The 19,556-nt window shown below is 39.6% G+C and overlaps 1 protein-coding gene across 9 annotated transcripts in view; it reads left to right on the top strand.

The window, feature by feature from the left end:
- Nucleotides 1–19,556, top strand: part of RALYL (RALY RNA binding protein like) — a 643,381-nt gene that overhangs the window by 112,773 nt on the left and 511,052 nt on the right. For 2 of the 9 annotated variants that reach the window (XM_048841091.2, XM_048841085.2), the window contains one exon: nucleotides 18,088–18,191. The exons of the other annotated variants lie outside the window; for them this stretch is intronic. The gene's annotated coding sequence lies outside the window, so the exon portion shown is untranslated. The remainder of the gene's footprint in view (nucleotides 1–18,087; nucleotides 18,192–19,556) is intronic. 9 annotated transcript variants of the gene reach the window in all.

Genomic DNA, 19,556 nt, shown 5'->3' with positions numbered 1-19,556 from the left:
TGGCATGGGAGCATTGGTTTTCTTCAAGTTCAATGGGAGGACAATTTTGTAAGACTCAAGAAGTGATGAAGTGATGATACAGTTTTCTTCAATGTGTGTCTGAAAACTGAAAACATCCACTCAATGTGCAGAGGCAGTCAAAAACACTAATTGAATGTTGGGAATCATTAGGAAAGGGATAGATAATAAGACAGTAAATATCACAATGCCTCTATATAAATCCATGGTATGCCCACATCTTGAATAGTGCATGCAGATGGGGTCATCCCATCTCAAAAAAGATATACTGAAATTGGAAAAGGTACAGAAAAAGGCAACAAAAATGATTAGGGGTAAGGAACTGCTTCCATCTGAGGAGATGAAAAAGACTGGGACTTTTCAGCCTGGAAAATAAATAACTAAGAGGGGATATGGTTGAGGTCTATAAAATCATGACTGGGGTGGAGAAAGTAAATAAGGAAGTGTTATTTACTCATAAACACAAGAACTCAGGGTCACCCAATGAAATTAATAGGCAGCAGGTTTAAAACAAACAAAAGGAAGTATTGCTTCACACAACGTACAACCCATGGAACTCTTTGTCAGAGGATGTTGTGACAGCCAAGACTATACCAGGATTCAAAAAAAGAACTACATAAGTTCATGGAGGATAGGTCCAACAATGGCTATTAGTCAGGATGGGCAGGGATGCAAAACCATCCTCTGAAATGTCCCTAGTCTCTGTTTGTCAGAAGCTGGGAATGGGTGACAGGGGATGGATAACTTGATGATTACCTGTTCTGCTCATTCCCTCTGAAGCACCTGGCATGGGCCACTGTTGGAAGACAGGATACTGGGCTAGATGGACCATTGGTCTGACGCCAGTATGGCTGTTCTTATTTTCTAATGTGCAGTCTCACAGTCTGGGGTGGGAATTCCACAGACAGCTCTCTCACTTGAATACTGGGATGCTGAAGAAGGAGTCTGTTGCTGTGGTGGAGCTGGGATTGTGGTCTATGTTGTGTGTGGCCTCAGTAGTGAGCAGACCACCATAGAGCTTTAGAGGATAAGCTATATTCTCATCCTTCAAGTGTTGGCATGCACTGTTTGCCATGCTGGGAGAGATGACCAGCACTCTGTCACAGGTGATGGACAAATTAAGTTTTAAGAAAGTAACTACTAGCTCACTTTTTCATGTTTGCATGAAGCGTCAAAGCAATGTAGATTGGTAAAGGTGATTCTCGAGCTTCGTTGTGGTACAAGCTTTCTGTTTCTTCATGGTGACTGATATTGCTTTTGTACTGAAACAGTTGTACCAAAGTAAAGCCAGCTGGATGAATGGAAACTTGTTCAGACTCACTTTTAACATTTGGACCATTCTATATCCTGAATATCAGTGCTCATAGTGACACAAGCAAAGATTTGGCTTGCTCTACAGTAAACTGTTTTCATTTGAAACAGTTCCCTTCGGATAAGTTTTAGTGTGTGTGACAAAGAAGCACTTCACCTATCCCAGTCTTCCTCACATGATTTTGGAGAGCATGTCCAATATCCTGGTTGAAGGCAAGGAGTACATCATGTCCTTATTTGTGTGGTTGGAGATATGGAAAGAAACAGGTTTTTAGTTTAGTGCTAAGTGCCCCTGAGCCAGTGTCATCCCAAGCTGTATGGAACCTTGTGAGGTCAGCTGGTTTAAGGACTGGAGCCATGCCTTCCTTTTCTTGTCTGCTCAATGTATGCTATGAGTTCAGCAAAGGCAATCCCGTGCAACATCATCTGTTTTGCTTTTCTCAGTTTTCTTCCCTGACTTCGTTGTAGAAAGACATCAGACATCTTGCATGGTACTTTTTCTCTTGGGCCATTAAGCCCCCTGCACTTAGGTTTGCAAGCAAGTGGTAGTCTAGCAGCTAAAGTGCATGTTTGCGGACTCGACTACCCAGGCTGACGTTAGAAGCTTCATGGAGGTCTTCTGATGAAATAGAGCATGCCTCTTTTTCTGGAGGTTTTTGTGGGGGTCACTTATTCCTCTGTAACATGCCAGAGTGATCCACGGCATTCTGGTGATGGGTTTTTATTCTCAGCCCTTTTAAATTTGGTCCTATTAAATCTGATGTAGCAGAATTTGTGCCAATGTCCATTGTTCTTGTTGAAAGTCTTTTTAAATACCATCAACATCATATAATCTACGTTTATCTGTGGACAAAGGAAGTGCATTCAGATTATGGAAACATCTGATACTTTCTGCAAGAGTTCGATAGCTATATTGAACATGCTTTCCTTTCGGTTCTGCTGGGTTAATCAACACTGTACTGTGTCTTTCTGACAAAGCACAGAGATGCCCTAGTCAGTAGTGGAATGGAATGTCTCTGAGATCCAGATCCATCAACAAGCTTGTATCTTTCTGACATGTTTGAAGCACTAGTAATAGCCAATAGTAATCTCACATCTTTTGTTACTCTGTACAGTTAATATTACCCAATCACCAAGCAGCTTTCACACAACCAAAGTAGCATCTGAAAGAAAAAAAGAGAAATGTGATTAAATTCAGCAAAGACCATGTTGACAATCAAAAGTAGTACAAAATGTGACCAATTTTAAAGTCATGTTGAAGCAAACCAAGAATATACCACAACAGTAATACAACAACATTTGCAGATTATGACAGTGTTGTTAAAATTGCTGCCACAGGCAACATGGCATCAGCTGGTGATGGCCTCATATCTGAAAATCTTTTAGGTCATGTCCCAAGACTGTGGCAATCTTCATGGTTTTATCAGAAGCCCACAATTCTTCTGTTCCTGTCCCCAAATCTGATCAGCTACAACTCAAGACACTAGATAGCAAAGAAGCTGTTTCTCAGACAGCTCTTCCACGTAGATGCCTGAAACATCCAACTAGGAACAAACTGGCAGTTTACTATATATTTTTAGCTGCCTCCAACCTTTCATTTATCTTGTATAAAATACACAGGGTAAAGAGGTGAGGTTCCAGGTACCTCCTTAATTAGTTTTAGGAACCTAGTATGCTGGTCAGATCCCTATTTATTCCCATCCCTTCTCCTATAATAATCTCTGAATATAAGTATTACTCTAGTTTTACACTGATGTTTATGGGGTAGTTAAAAATGGTTTTACAAAAGTATGTAGGAACAGTGTATATTATACAGTAGTTAACCAAGGAAACGTGTGTGTGTGTACAGAAATGGTTGTAGAATTGAGGCCTTTGCAGTTTCCCCTTGCAAGAGTATGTGTGTGTGTATACATTTTATGAGAATAATTTAAATATTTATTGTCCCTTAACTTAGATAGTTATTGTCCCATAACTATGTAACACTGACAGACTCCGGTCGTCAGCGGGCAGGATCAAGCCTGGGACCTCTGTAGCTGAATGCATGAGCTAAAAGCCATATAGATCTTAGCTAACGCTATAGAGCAGACTAATTAATCTCTCTCTCTAAGTGGGGTCTCTGCCATTAGATGGGAAAGAACACCACACCTGGAAAGTTTGTGTGTTACGTACTTTCCCTAGCTGAGGAAGTGCGTCCAGAGCTTCAGAGACTTTCCAATTGAAATCCCAGACAAGCCCCCATTTGTAACACCAACATGCTGGTTGTTGGCAGGCAGGATCAAACCTGGGACCTCTGTAGCTGAATGTATGAGCCTCTACTGCCTGAGCTAAAAGCCATATGCCTCTTAGCTAAGGCTGTAGAGCAGACTCATTAATCTAGCTCTCTCTAAGTGGTCTCAGTGCCACTAGATGGGATAGAGCACCCGGAAGGTGTGTGGGTTAGAACTATTTAACAGATTTCTATATAGAGTTAATTGTTTCTAATTAAACCATATCTAAATGCTGTCAATTGATCTATGGATAAGAGTGATCTCTTTTTTTTCCCAGGTTGTGTTACAGCTTTGCAATATTGATCTACAGTTCAAAATAGTGTTCCCCATCCCAGTGTATAGAGGACTCCAACCTCATTTCCTAAAACTCTGTCTAAAGTCCAAATTCCCCACACTTGCTCCTGGTCAGGCAAAGTGGTGGTAGAATAAGCAAAGCCTGTTTCAGAAATTTCTGAAACCCACCTGACCTCATTTATCAGTTGCACTGAATCTAAAGTAACCCATTAATTTGACTCTTACAGCCTATACTTTCTCCAATACTTATTACTGCTAATCCCACTGTTGTTCTCTGTTGTTTAATATCTGGTTATTTTTTAAATCTTCCTAAGCATTTGAGTATATTTTGTAAATGTGAATTAATATGAATTCTATTTTTAATTTTGTTTTGAAGTGATGATTGACATAAGGGTATTCAAGATACAAGTGGGGTGAGGACCAACTTCATTTGGTGAGAGAGACAAGTCTGTCTGGTCTCTCTCACCAAAAGAAGTTGGTCAATAAAAGATATTACCTCACTCACATTGTTGTTGTAATATCCTGGGACCAACACAACTACCACACTGACAAAAGGGTAATATTCTTATTTAGGGATATGCCGGATATGAAAGTTTTTATAATAAAGATGCCAAATATTGTATATTCAGATACATTTAAATGACTACTTATTTATATTATGATAGCATCAAAAATGTGCAAAAGTATATCTAAACATATTGGAAGTCTAAGTCCCTGAAATGGATAATTTATTCAGCCTTCAGAGTGAGAGAACCTACAGAAGATTATTCATCCATATAGTTTTCATTATATCTTGGTGCACAATAGATTTTGTTATTCTTTTTGCCCATATGATACATGTCTAGAATAACACTGAGGTTGTTTTATAACTTTTCAGTACATTGAACGAAAGAAAAGTATGACAGCAGAAAGCATCTGATAAATTAAATTTGACATGTTTCTTATCTATATAAAATGGATTCTGAACAGCTGGTAATTGTGAATATTTTAGCAGTCATTTTTGATGTAGAATATTGCTTCTGTGCTCAACACTAATGAGATGTGAGTTGTACTTCATCAAATTGACAGTTACTTTTTCTGATGAGCACATGGTACATTTTTCAGAGTACTTGTTAATGGATACACTTACCTGTAAAGACAAGAACAATTTCTTAGTTTCAGTACCCAACAATAACAAGGGCTTTGAATTGAGAAACTGAGAACACAAATAAAAGGGTAAACAAAGAAACAAACTGGAAACACATATTCAACATTAACAATGAATACAAACTTTGAACAGATATGTACAACTGGAGTATAAAAAGCCCTCAAAAAAAAAAAAAAGAAAGATTGAAAAGCACCTTTGCACCCATTCAAAATAACTTAGAAAGAAAAGTCCTCACTATTCACCTTTGATTAATGACTGAGACTTATTATAAACTTGTTTGTGACACTATTTGTTTTATAATTTTCTTATCCTTTTTGTCATTGAAAAATTAGACCCTGATCATGACTAAGACTAACTGTAGGCTCATGAGTACTTTCATTGCCTCAAAGTGACTACTCCAAGGCAGCTACAAAAGTGGTTGGGGCCTTTGATTGCAATTTCCCCTTGCACATTTTTTTCTGTTGTCCAACGTGTCACCTACAATATAAATGTGATGTATTGAGTATGAGGTTGTTTGGTAGTTCATAGGCCTTGAGGTGCTTGTATGCATCTTTGACCCTTTGGGCACTTTGAAACCTCAAGCTGTAGTCAGAGGCATATGAGCTGGAGCAAGCATTTGACCTCTGTGACAAAGTTCCTCCTCTGCCTTGGTGGGTCATGTGCTTATTGGCGGATTTGCTCACCTCAGAGGTTCACGGCAGCCCTCAGTTTGGCCACTTTCGTAGCTCAAATCTGCCATTCACTCAGTTAACCTCATCACTGGCCAGCATGGGAAAAGGAAGAAGAACAATCCCCGCAGTTTCTGCTGATCCACCTAGTGGATCGGGGAACAGGCCAGAGACCTTCCCCTCTGGTGGAACCCACAGTCCAGGTCAACTCCTCTGGTATCAAGTAGGGAGTTGGGGGGATGGAGGGATAGGGGGAACCCGGGCCTGCCCTCTACTCCAGGTTCAGCCGAGGGCCCTGTGGATTGCAGCTGTCTACAGTGGCTCCTGTAACAGCTGCATGACACCTACAACTCCCTGGGCTACTTCCCCATGGCCTCCTCCCAACACCTTCTTTATTCTCTCCACAGGACCTTCCTCCTGATGTCTGATAATGCTTGTACTTTTCAGTCTTCCAGAAGTATGTCTTCTCACTCTCCGCTTTTTGTGCCTCTTGCTCCCAGCTCCTCGCACGCACACCACAAACTGAAATGAGCTCCTTTTTAAACCCCAGGTGCTCTGATTAGTCTGCCTGTTTTAATTGATTCTAGCAGCTTCTTGATTGGCTGCAGGTGTTCTAATCAGCCTGTTTGCCTTAATTGTTTCCAGAAAGTTCCTGATTGTTCTGGAACCTTCCCTGTTACCCTACCCAGGGAAAAGGGGCCTACTTAACCTGGGGCTAATATATCTGCCTTCTGTCACTCTTCTGTAGCCATCTGGCCTGACCCTGTCACACCTCCCAGAAGCCTGCTTTATGAACCTTCTTCAGGGGCAGCAGACATGAGACCCCGAGGAGCAGGAAAGCCCTACTGTGGGTGTATCTACAGTTGCCAAGAATTGCTACTAAAGGGAAGGTGTATGAACTTTCCCCTTCCAGCTGTCTGAAACTGGAAAGGTTTCAGAGGGTTAGTCCTAGGGCTAGCCAAAAAACAGTAATGCCATTCTGCAGAAAAACTGAGGTTTTGAAATGTTCCTTTTTGATGCAGAAACAAAATCAGAACTATAATTGATTTTTTGAGGAAAAAAATACATATTTTTTTCAGACCCTCAGTAATGCAGATAAGTAAGTGTTATTTTCACCAGGATCAGTTATTTTGTCTCACTTTAGCAAGCAAATATATTATTCAAACCTGATAGTAATATATCTGTATGTATGAAAAGTAGTGTTTGTCCTCGCTCATTTTTTTTCAAGAACAATAAAATGCAGGATTGTCTATAACGAATCCGCAGAAATTCTAAAATAAAATACAGGATAATGTTTGAATAATAAGAGAGTTCAATAACCCAGCTGTAAGATGAACATAGCTCCTTATTTTCTATTTGCAATTTTTTGTCTCCATCTTTTTGAAAAACTAGATTGCCTTAATGGGAGTGGAGCATAATTGTAGTTGGCTTTAGGGAGAGACTTTGCCCTGTTCTAAATGTCTGTGCAAGTGGGAGGTGGACGGTGTATGTGGAACAGGGCCACTGCACAAAACACAGGCGCCTTTCAATATGTCCTAAATTAATCAGCATAGTTAGAGCCAAGGCAAGTTACAATGCCACCACATGAGGCCCTGACTTAAGTCCATCATTGTTGTCTAACATTGATTGACTCTACGACTTTTACAAGTGTTGATGAATGCAAGTAATTGTTTGTTTATGCCTCAAACTAAGGTCTTATCTACACTGGCAAGTTTCTGCACAGGAAAGCAGCTTTCTGCGTTGTAACTCCCGAGGTGTACACGATGCCAGGCCACTTTGTGTGCAGGAACTCCTGAGTTGCAGCGTTGCAAAAAACCCATCTCAACTAGAGTCGTAAGCCTTATAGGGCAGAGGCTCCAATTCTGTACTGGCAGTGTAAACACATTACAGCACAGAAAGCAATCAGTTGGCCTCTGGAAGTATTCCGTAATCGCTCAAGTGCCGCTCTGCTCATTGTTTTGAACTCGGCTGGCTGCCCTGAAGGCTTGAGCCCCTCCCCTTTCAAAGCTCCATTTCTGACAGCTCTTGTGTGCTATGCTGATCTGCTCCGGGACACAAAGCAAACCATTAATCTGGAATGCTCATGCTGTTGAACACAGAAGCGGGGTGTGTGTGTCTGTGTCTGTGTGTGTGTGTGTGTGTGAGAGAGAGAGTGCTGTCCAGAGAGCTGGGGAGGGAGGCAGGGGCTGATGTTGGGGTTTCCCCCTCACCCTGCCTCAGGACTGGTTGCTTCCTGTTGCTGTCTGGACTTACAAGACAGCATGCTGACACACACTCTGTCCCCCAACACACACACACACACACACACACACACTCCCTGTCACACACTCTGCCATCCCCCACTTCATTGGAAAAGCAGCTCACCATGTAGGAGGATGCCCATGGAACAATGGGATTGGGAAACCTGCATCATGTGATGCTGTGCCTGCCCCATGAGGCATTGCAAACCCTTCCCAAAGCACCCTGGGGCCAGTTGCACAGTGAGATAGCTACCATAATGCACTGCTCTCTTTGCTGTTCAAGAGCTGCTAATGTGGATGCGCTCCACAATCACAAGGAGCACAGTGTGGATACACAACAGCGGTTTAATTCCAGTGCTTTAATAAAAGTGGTATAACTTGTTGCACAGAAACTTGCCAGTGTAGACATGCCCTATGACACAGGAAATTCCTGAATATCAGTCTCAGAAAGGTTAATTGGGCAAAAAGTAAAGCTGTAAAGCTTTAAATAGAAGAGGCAGTACAAATTGGGACTATAAATATTTGATCCTACTGATAGTTGATTTAGAACAGTCAGCATCAGCATTCCTAAAACAACTCTCACAAGTCTTCCTTGGATTAAAATAAGATTGGAAATTTGCTTATAAAATGGTTAAAAATCTGGCATTTTAATCTTTCATATTATAATAAAATAATCTTTCCATTTGGGAACCTGTGAAGTTGATGCTAATTAATAAGTTAGAGATTGTACAAAGGAAAACTGTTAGGCTTGTTATAAATAGGCATTCTGAAATTGAACCTATTAAAACAATTATGATGGACTTGAACTGGTTTCCCTGGAGCTTATGTAGACAGATCTGTAGGTTCAAATTTTTTTCTCTTTCTTTCTTTTCTTTCTTTCTGATAATAACTTAATTGGAATTGATAAACTAAATATATTACTGAACCATCATGCTTCTGAGACAGTGTCAGACTAAAAAAAATTACTGTTCAGTTGTTTTACTGATGGCTTAGTGAATTCTTTTCTTTATCTAAACTATTAAATGGAATACATTAACATCTAATTGTGCTAATTATTTTAATAATTTAGGGTGAAATTCATAAAGGAAACAATTTAGCAAGGAATGTAAGCACATTCATGACTTTAAGCCTTTGTTTAGTCCACTTGATTTCAGTGGGATTATTCAGCTGTTTAAAGTTAAACACATACTTATGTGCTTTGCTGAACTGTCATCTTAGGTTTCTGTAGCTGTGGAAGGGCCACTGTGCAGCTGAAGAGTTCTACTGTTTGGGTGGAGGTGAGCAGTTATGAAGTGGCCATGCAGGGGAAAATCCAAATCCCTTGAGGGCTAAGGAAGTTCCTTGCTCGTACACCAGTGTGAGAACAAAGCACATTCTGGCCCCTAGTGAATAACTGTGATGCATTGTGTTTTCACCCTCTTATGAAACCTGTATAACATAGGTTTATGAACATGTTTTAAATAATCTAAAAATTGTGCTTTCCTGAGGAGTGCCTGCAACTCGTGTGGAGAATGGGTGCATGCAGTCTCCAGTCTCAGTCAAAGAGAAGGCATCTAATCTAACCCACCTAACATTCTTACCCCTACAGAAGTCTTGCCTACATCTCCATGTCCAAATCAAAGCCAACAACCCACTGGCAGTAGCATGTGAACTGGTGGGAGGAAGGCCACCAAAAGCATCCTGTCCTTTCCAAAAGACGCATCTGTTCTGTTGTGTTTGGTCTGAATAAAATCCCAGCAGGTCGCTGAGAGCACTTCATGTCCAAAGCAGACTAGTTGAACAGAGCTCATGTCCACCCAGAGAAATGGTCCCATCAGACAGATATTTAGGGGATGGACAGTCAGTCACTTTGTTACACAATTACAGACAAAGTACAACACTAGATGAATAAGTCGTGCAGACAATTCCCAGGCACTGGATGTGTTCAGAAGTAGCAGAGCCAGGAGGTCTGGTTTCTGAGTCTTTAGTGTGCACCCATGATTTCAAGATTTCTCTGCATCCACAATGGCTAGAAACTTACCTTAAAAAAAAAAAACAGATTATCCTTCAATTTGCTGACCATAAGAGCTGGGGTTTTAAGAAGAACACCAAATGTCATTAAAGTCCCAATAAAATTACGAGAGTTGTCAACACTACATAATTCAGGAATAGTTTTATTTTATAACATTGGTGTATGGCCCACAATGGTTAAGTGTTTTGTCTTTCGCTTCATCACTCCTGTTAACTTTGCAACTGAGCTGTACCATCACATTTAACTTCTGCACAAACAAGGAAGTGATGATAAACCCACTGATTTCACTTCAACTAGCAAAACAAAGAAACAATTAATATTCTAAGGAAAGGTCAAAATTAGTAAGAGAGAAATATTTCCAAAGAGTGTATTGCAAACTATATGAATTAAAAGAAGACTGACTACATTGATTAAAACTAACTGATAGGGCTTGTGACCAGGTACCTGGATGGGCCACACTAAGAATGCCACACTCAGGGCAGACTGCAAGTAATAAGTAAGATAATCCCCAAAACTGCTGGTTTATTCTATAATTATATTTACCAAGCCAGTAACAAAGAGCTTCTGTACTACCACACTGGTTAACAAGAAGCCAAACACTCTCTCCTATTGGCACGTGGCTTCCATCTAGACAACAAAGTCTACTATAGTGAGGGGTTACTGAAAACCTGATTCACCATATGTGAGGTTCTCCAATCCCAAAAGACAGGACAATTATCCCCAGGTCTATGAATCTCAGATCTTACCCAAATATCATGCTGTCAGCCAACCCTTAATAAATAAATCTAAAATTTATTGTTAAAAGGATCAAAGTATGTTAACTTAATTTTATGTATGCAGAGAAGATTTCTTCTGGTTCCTTGCATACAGTCATAACATTGCATACATTCATATTTAATTAAGGGCTTTATCAGTAAGTGGGTCTTTCTTTAAAATTTATCTCTTGTTAGGGGTATTTTGCTGTATGCATAGGACAAAGGGTTCTGTTTCCCTACATGCATTGTTTATAATTGTGTTCAGTTTCTGTAATTGTCTAGCTTTTTTACAAACATAAATCAGTGACATTTGAAGCCATTTATGTGTATTGAAAGATGTGGTATTTCAAAGTACATAGAAGACTAGCTTTCTTAATATGCTTAGTGAACATCATAGAAAATGTGAACTGTTTAGTTGGGAAATGGTATCAGTTCTTGAGAGAGACTGTGTGAACCCAATCCTGCCAGGGTTTCTGTAGCTGTAAGTATTTGGCATCTTGCAGAACCAAACTCCACATGAACACCTAATATAATTCCCAGAGATGTTACTTAAAGTCCCTCATTCAATGTTAAATCACCCTTTTATCTTATCTCCTCCTGTGTTTCTTTAAGTTTAAAGAGCGAATCAGATCAAATTTCAGAGCCATACATAGAGAAAAATAATAATAAAAACTGTAAACCAAACAATGCCCTCGTATTATATGTTCTGTCCTCTTGATATGCAGAAGTGAAACACGAATCCTAGAGTTTGACAGAAATAATAATTTGAGATGTTTATATTTTATCAAGGAACCTCTTCATCTGGAAATCTCATCAAAGAAATCAGCAATGGCATTCCCATTCTAAATGTACTAAATCTGAAATTTATGGGTCCAAGAAGATGCAATGATTATACAATAAATAAATAAACAAAACAAGAAAGACTCAGTAACTTTAATAAAATCAGTAAGTATGATAAATATGGAACTACTCATCCTTAAAGAGTTATAGGAAGGTTGGAATCAGAATCTGCCATATCCTTATATGTAGGTTGCTTGCTCCAATCCAGCCATCATTCTGCTGATGTACTCCCCCAAAAATATTACACCAGGATATTTTTCAGATATTTTTGCAGGGACAATTTTTGGACACCAGTTCAGTTTTAGGCTAGATTGGATATTTTTCAAATGGGGTCATGTGTTGAGAGGGTAGCTAGAACTGAAATACAGTTCCTTTATTTTCCCATTTACCATTTTTATATCACTTCTTTAAAAATGAAAAATCACTATGTTGTTTTTGCCTCCAGTTTCTTGAATTAATTCCTGCTTGTTTTCTCTATGGAAAAGTAGATTCTCCTCAGGATTTTCCTACCAAATGGTCTACTGCTACTGCACTGAACGGCTATCCAAGAAACCTGTTTTTGTGGCAAGCATAAAATGCAGGTCTAGACACACATTTCTTAGACACAGAAAAACTATCTACTTTCTAATTGCAATATTTTCACCACCCATTAGCTTAAAAGACAGGGTTCCTGCCCTCTTTACTGGTTGGCAGAGCTACGATTATAATACTGTGAGCGTGAGAGAATGTGGTTTATGTTTTAGACTTTGTCTTTAATTATAGAGTTCTCTTTTCTTCAGAATTGTCTGAGGAATATGATACGTGATTATCATTTGCTGTTATAGGCTTCTAATTTTATCCCCATCTCCATCACACTCTATTCACCACTACCTCTTATGCCTCCAAATTATTCATTTGTGAGACTAGCTGGCCTAATTTTCGATCCATGCCAGCAATTGTTGTTTGTGAGAGAACAGATTTTTTACTTAGGTCCTCCAGGAATAATACTGTAGTGTGTGTTAGACAAAAATCTTGCAATGACAGATAAACCTTTGCCTTGCCTTTCAGTGGGTAAAGATGCTGGCCTTGGAGCTTTTGGAGTATTGTCTCTTAACTGCAAAAATATATGCTGATGCCATTTATTTTTCTTCTTTTTCCATAGTAAAACTTCAAAATGTCATGATCCTGACCTCATAGAGTTTAAATAATGAAAGTAATTAAAGAGGAGGTGTGGTTCAGTGTACTTTGTTCCTTAGGTTATACCAGCACCTCCATCACCCCAACTTTTAAAAGAAAAATGGCTTTTTCCACATAGCAGAATAAAATATGTTAAAGCTTAGCAGTTTGCTGGTTGTAAATTTCAAACAGGACAGGAATATACTCTGTTTCCCCAAGTTACCAGGCACCCTCCTGTTTCTGCCAATTTATGTGAGTCTTACTGGGGGCAAAGATGAAAAACATCTAGAAGGAACGCTGGAAGGAATATTCAGAAGCATATTCATGTGTCAGGGTTGGTCTCCATGTTGAAAACAGGTTTCAGAGTAGCAGCCGTGTTAGTCTGTATTCACAAAAAGAAAAGGAGTACTTGTGGCACCTTCATCGGATGAAGTGAGCTGTAGCTCACGAAAGCTTATGCTCAAATAAATTGGTTAGTCTCTAAGGTGCCACAAGTACTCCTTTTCTTCATGTTGAAAACAATGTTCAAAACCAGAAATACTTGAAAAACTTCAGTATGCCATAACAGAATGCTAGAATTCAGAGGAGGATAGTCAACATTGTATGAGGCTGGTGTTGTGAGTGTAAAGCTGTGGCTTTTCTAGTAGGAGCGGAACACTTTTAGGAGTGTATGGATAAAGCAAAGACATACGCATGCTTATCATTTTTGAAGCACATTTTTTGGTTAAACCATATGCTCCAATTTCTATTTACGTAGCAATACGTGCCCTATGCTAACAAACATTTTAAATTTTGTGATAGCACATATGCACTTGCATGTATAACACATTGTGTTTTCATTACATTTGGAACATCCACATCCTACAGCTGTAAAGAGAAATTCCAAACTTTAATTGCAGTCCTAGTGCTTTGACTACCCAGAGAAGAACCATTTTATTCCTTGTGCCTAATTACTTTGCATTAATGAGAAATGATTAAAGGCCTGATCCAAAGTCCATTGAAGTAAATTGAAAGTCTCCCATAGACTTTGATGTGCTTCAGATTAGGTCCTAAAAGATCAGCCATAGCATACTTTATGGAAGATGATTGAAGAATGATGTGAATTGTGCACACAGTTAGTCAGTCCAGACTGAAGTTTTCTAGTTTTGTTTACACCAGCATTCTTCTCTACCCCCTCCCCTCTTCACCCACTTGTTTGTTTCATTCACCTGTTATGTCCAAGTCTTCTTTTTTTAGACTATCAGCTTTTGGAGGCAGGGAATGGTATTTACTATACGTTTGTGCACTATCTAACACAATGCTGTCCCAACCTGATTAAAGCCTCTAGGTGCTACTGCAATAAAAATAATAAATAGAATTAATGTAACTGTGCTTGAAAAATGCCATTATCCCTTTTTGACCTGAGCAACTAGTCAAAGTTTGGGGCGCTTGGGATGTTCCAGTTAGGAGTAGAAATTGATGATGATTTGGTATGTTCTCTGATGCAGTCTTGTGACCCAGGCTCCTTCAGGGTCACACTGGGCTTACAGGCTGTGGCGTGGCTTTTCTGCCTGCCTCTGAGTCTGTCTCTGTGCTACCCATGCAAGTAATGATACTCAGTAAACGTCCCTCTGCTCAACCAGGTCTAAAACTCCTGGGTGGGTTTGCATGATCCTTTTGTCTTAAATTGGGTGGTGATTAATTTATCCTTAAAGTTATGTTAATGGAAAAGGTGCCTTCAAGCCCATCAACCTCACTGTGGTTTTAACTTGGCCAACAACAAGATTTCACTCAGCACGCAACAAGATAGATGTAAATTTACTTATGAAATAAGTGTCTGAAAAAGTATAAATATAGTTATAGGGCTACTTTGTAGCTCCTCTTTCAAGAAGATTTAGTGAAATCTTGTGTGGGTATAGATAACTGTTTTTTGGGGGGTGAAGGCTGTATGCTCCCCTCCCCTAAAATAGAGATTGCATTAATAACTAAAGGAAATACTGAGTTTGGAACAGAAGCTCATTTATCTCACTTTATAAAGAGTGGACAAATTTAATTATGGTACAAAACTACTCCTTGAAATGATATTGAACAGCTGTTTTATTTTTTAACTCTGCTCCCGCTCCCCAAGTAAAGAAGTTGTCTGTGTTCCTGCTTTGTGATTGATGCAGAGGTTTCCTTTGAATTGATAGCTAATAACCTTGAGCTCCTCTATGAAAACAATTCAGCGAGCCATTTACAGGGACACTCAGGTTTAATACATTAGAGTAAATTCTTCAGCTGAATTGTGCAGGAAACTGAAGATTATCTGTCTTGGAGATCTGAACAGAATTTTACTTTTAATAGTCTGTCCTGCTTCCATTAAAATTAATGGGAGCAGGAGCAGAGCCAGTGTCTTGTCAAGCACTTATGTCCCTGGTGGGTTTTGTATCAATAAAATTAGTATTGACTTCATCATTATTAGTATTATCATTCTAGTTTAAGGAAGTAAATTAGAGTAAATGATGAAGAATAAGGTGGAAACTGGATATTTGTGTTCATGAATGTTATCTCACAGCCTTCTCATAGGAGGAACATTTTGGTACCAGGTATAATGTCATGGATTGTATTTGCATCATCATCCTAAAATGGTGATGTTCAAGACCATAGGTAGCTGAGGTTCAAGTTAAAGGACCAAATTCATACTGGCATAAGCAAGGTCTTGGCTCAAGGGATGAAATCCTGGCCCCATTGAAATTAATGGGAGTTTTGCCATTGACTTCACTTAGGCCAGGATTTCACCCAAGATGTCAAGTAAGAAGTCAGTAGAAAAGAATAGAGGGTGAAGGAAATAACCTTAAGGAACTCCAAAGAGGAGAGGTTTTAGCATAGAAAATCAATCACCAGTGGCTAAAATAAAGGGGAGCATAACAGAACATAATAGGAGGATGGGAGATGTATATGGATAGGGTGCTGGATGGCTGAGGAATGATAGAGGTATTGCGAAACTTTGTTGGGTAGGGAGGGCAAGGATGAATGCAAAAACAATGATTTGTGTTCCCACTTCTATCCTTAGCAAGGGAAGGGCTTGGAAAGACAAGAAGGGGTGACAGGGAATTGGAAGGAATTGTGGCAATCCTAATTGCCAAAGAGAAGTATTGAGAATAAGAAAACAAGGGTTGAGCTGAGGAAAGAAAGAAGTGGTAGAAAAGGATAAGGAGAGAAAAGGAGCAGAGCAGACTGGGGAAAGGTTTGAGGTGTGAGAGTTCAGGAGGTTTAAAAAAATGATTGTGAAAGGGAATTGAACACGGAGGGGAACTGAAGGATGAGGAAGGAGCAGGAGCAGATAGTATCAAAATGATGAAGAACAGAGGAGTCTGGGGAGAAGTGAGAAAAGGAGAGCTACCTCTGTAGGCATCATCAAGACTTTTTGAGACACTTGCATTCAGGCAATCTGTGGGTCAGATAGGTGGTGACTTATTTGGGTCTTTGTTTGTTTTCATGTCATGTACAATGCCATTCCTTAACAAATACATAATAATTAATAAAATGGAAATACTGCTCCTGGGGGTATGAGACTTCAGAATAAGATGACAGAATAGAGGAACAGAGTCAGAAGACAACATACAAGGAGGGGGCGGGATTACAAGTGTAAAGAGTAAATTAAACATAGTCTCTAGGGGAACAAACATGGCAGGCATAAAACATAGTTGTTGGAGGTTAGAAAGCAGTGGGATAGCAGTTACATTTACACACACAACTGACCATGACTTTCAAGATTCTGGGTGGCTCAATTTTAAGAGTGCCCAACATTAAATACTTTAAAAGAGTCTTAATTTGAAAAAGTGCTGAGCACATTTTAGGCCCTGTTAAGGTATCTCAAGTTGGGCACCCAAAAATTGAGGCACTCAATATCCTAAGTCATCTTTGACAGTTTTGTCCTTTGATGTTCCTCCATACAAATGGTTAGTGGAATTCAGGTAAATGAAATGTTAAAAGTGATCCTGTCAATGAATGATATGACTTGAGCATCTATCATGATAGAACCAGATGGAATTCTTTCTTCACTCTTGCATCTAAGTCTAAATAGAAGACATTGGATAAAAATCTACTTGAACACTGAGACATGTTTTCCACTTACATAACTTTGGATCAAATAGTAAAACCCTTCAGAAGCTACAATAAATCATTTTGCTTGGTGACACATCAGGTGTACTAGTTTCTTGTACTAGTACCAACAATATTATTCTTGGTCACAGATCAATCATATGATGGACACTTTTCTGCAAGACAAGCAAGATAGCATTATGTTGTAGCATGTTCCTTAAATAATAGGTTCTCCCATGATACTGTTATATAACAAAAGTGAAGAAATTGAGAAAATAATGCATTGAAAAAAGATGTACTAAAGTACTATCATCACTGAATGATTGAGGGTGAAATGTGTGTCTCATTGCAGTCTATGGTATAGTGGAGTATTAAACAAGTTACCGCACTGGCTCATTTTTTGATGCAAAAGTTCTTTTCAAAATAATATGATTAAACTGGCTATAGTATATGTTAACCAGATGCACAGACATAGCAATTCCATGTCGCAGGTGTTTTTGAGGGAGACATACTCCCTTGAGCAACAGCAAAAAGAACTGCAATGTGTTTGGAGTGCAGTTGAGGCACACAGGTTATGTGCAAGAGATAGGGAAAGTGTGTGTTTCAGACAACTGTCTGACAGTTGCTCTAAAAGTGTTACTCTTTGCTGTATATTTCATTGCTGTTTTTGCTGTCTTGTCAATGTTTGTTCAAAAGATAGGAAATCTGTGCGTGTTGTAAATACAGAGAGACTGAGGAAGGATATCCTTAGGCTGTATCCAATCATTTCTCCCTCAACAGGGAATTGATGCACTCCAAAAGTCCTTTCCCTGCCTTACAGCTTGGCAGTTAGGACATTAAATATTAGCTATGATTTTTTGCTACAGGGACATTAGTTGAAAATAAGAAAACAGAACTGTATAAAGAGTAAAAGTCTATATTTGAAAAACTGTTACCTATAAACAAGGTAAGTATTTTAAACTGGGCCTTGACATAGGCTGTATCTCCCATTTTACAGGACACTAAAAAACAGTTCCTGAGACCTCTAGTCTGGTTACAGTTATGCTGGAGACCAGTCATGTGAAGAGGGTTGAGGAAACACAGAGTCACAACCCTCCCTTTTCCTTCCCCCCTCCCACCCTGGAGATGTTCAGTACCAGGCAGAATCTTGAATGAATTCACTTATTAGCATTTCTGCAGTCGAACTTGTAGCACTGTAGAAATTATAATGTATACGGTAATGTAAGATAGCCCTTTTTGTGGGGCGTAAAGTCTCTAGTTTACACAAAACTCGATGGGATGCCAAGGCTATATTTTTTTCAGTGCTCTTTCTCTTTAAGGTTTGAAACTCTGATGGAAGGTTAAAAGAGCACAGCCCTGGTGAGCAGAGTGTGACCATATCCAAGTTTGGTGCTTCTGGAAGGTGCCTCGCAAGTTGGTTTTTGTAAGTAGTGCGTGTGTTTCTTGCCAACATGTCAATTAAATGCTCCAGTTGGAAGCAGCATGCTGGTGTGGGAGTGTAGCAAACCCCATTTAATAAGTGCTCAGATACAATGTTGATAGGTGCATTATACAGAGTTCTCATTTACACTACATTGAGAGGTTTTGTGTAGATGGGAGGTGAGGCCAATCATAACATGGATCTTCCAGAATATATAATATTGCCAACTTTTGTGATTTTTTTTTGGTCATAAATCTTACCATATTTAGTGTTTTTCTCTTAAAGCCCATCTTTTTGAGGCATGTTCCTGAGGACCTAGGTATTTGTTTAAAAAAAAAAACCCTCCTGGTTTCAGCGTAAAGCTTGAAAATGGGATGAGGGGGCACCCTAAAGGCTCAAAACCCCAGCATTTTTGAAAAATCCTATGGTTTTTAAACCAGTATTATAATTTTGAGGGTCTCAATGTGTGATTGATGAAAGCTTGGGGTTGGCAGTATTGGGAAAATTTGGCTCAATCCTGGATCCTTTAGTGCTGCTTTAGTGGTGCAACTGATCTAACTATTATTGCTGACTGATTTAAACAGCCAGAGGATGTAGCCAGCTCTGTGCCACCCCTCTCCCAGCCTCTAGTGTAGGGGCATGTCAGGAGGGGCCTGAGTGGAAGAGGACACCTGGTTGAAGCATAGCAACTGACAGATGATCGTTTCTGGAGGCCATTACAACAGAGGCATAATTTAGAGCAGACACAGGGTCAGGACTTTGGCAGCCCCATTACTGCTGCCTGTCCCCCAGGATTGGGCAGCCACTACTAGCTCTTTTGTGGCTTTATTGTACTCCCCAAGGATGGCTATAGCAGAGTACTGGGCCCTCAGTACTGAAAGGCTGACCCTTAAAGTTATGGATTCTCTTCCTTGTTAGAACCTCAGGACATGTAGTATTGGGACTGCCCTGTCTGAGCCTCCCTCCCCCAATCCTCCCTATTTAAGAGAACTGGGAAGCCCTGCAAACTGGGGTCAGCCCCTTCTTTCTATCTCTGTCATCCTTTTTACCATCCCACACCCCATTCTTGGTGCTTCTAACATGGTACAGTAATGAAATGATACTATGTGTATGTATCATCTTCTTTCCACTCCTAAACCTAGTCAACAAGGATACCTTTTGTTTCTGCTATGAGTGAACAGAAATTAAAATGTCCCCCTAAAGTGCCAGAGACAAGCAGGTCTAGCATGTCAAATGTGAAACATTCCTCCCACCTCCCTTTCTTTAAAATTTTCCTTGGGTTGCTTAACTTTGCTTAATTATGGCAGTAACTGGGGTTAATTTAAATGAACTATATCACCCTATCAATTAGTAAACAAGAAAGTCAAT

The sequence above is a fragment of the Caretta caretta genome, chromosome 2 (genome assembly GCF_965140235.1).
Source record: "Caretta caretta isolate rCarCar2 chromosome 2, rCarCar1.hap1, whole genome shotgun sequence".
Lineage (NCBI taxonomy): Eukaryota > Metazoa > Chordata > Testudines > Cheloniidae > Caretta > Caretta caretta.
The sequence above is the reverse complement of the archived record's forward strand: the minus strand, read 5'-3'. Positions and strand labels throughout refer to the sequence as shown.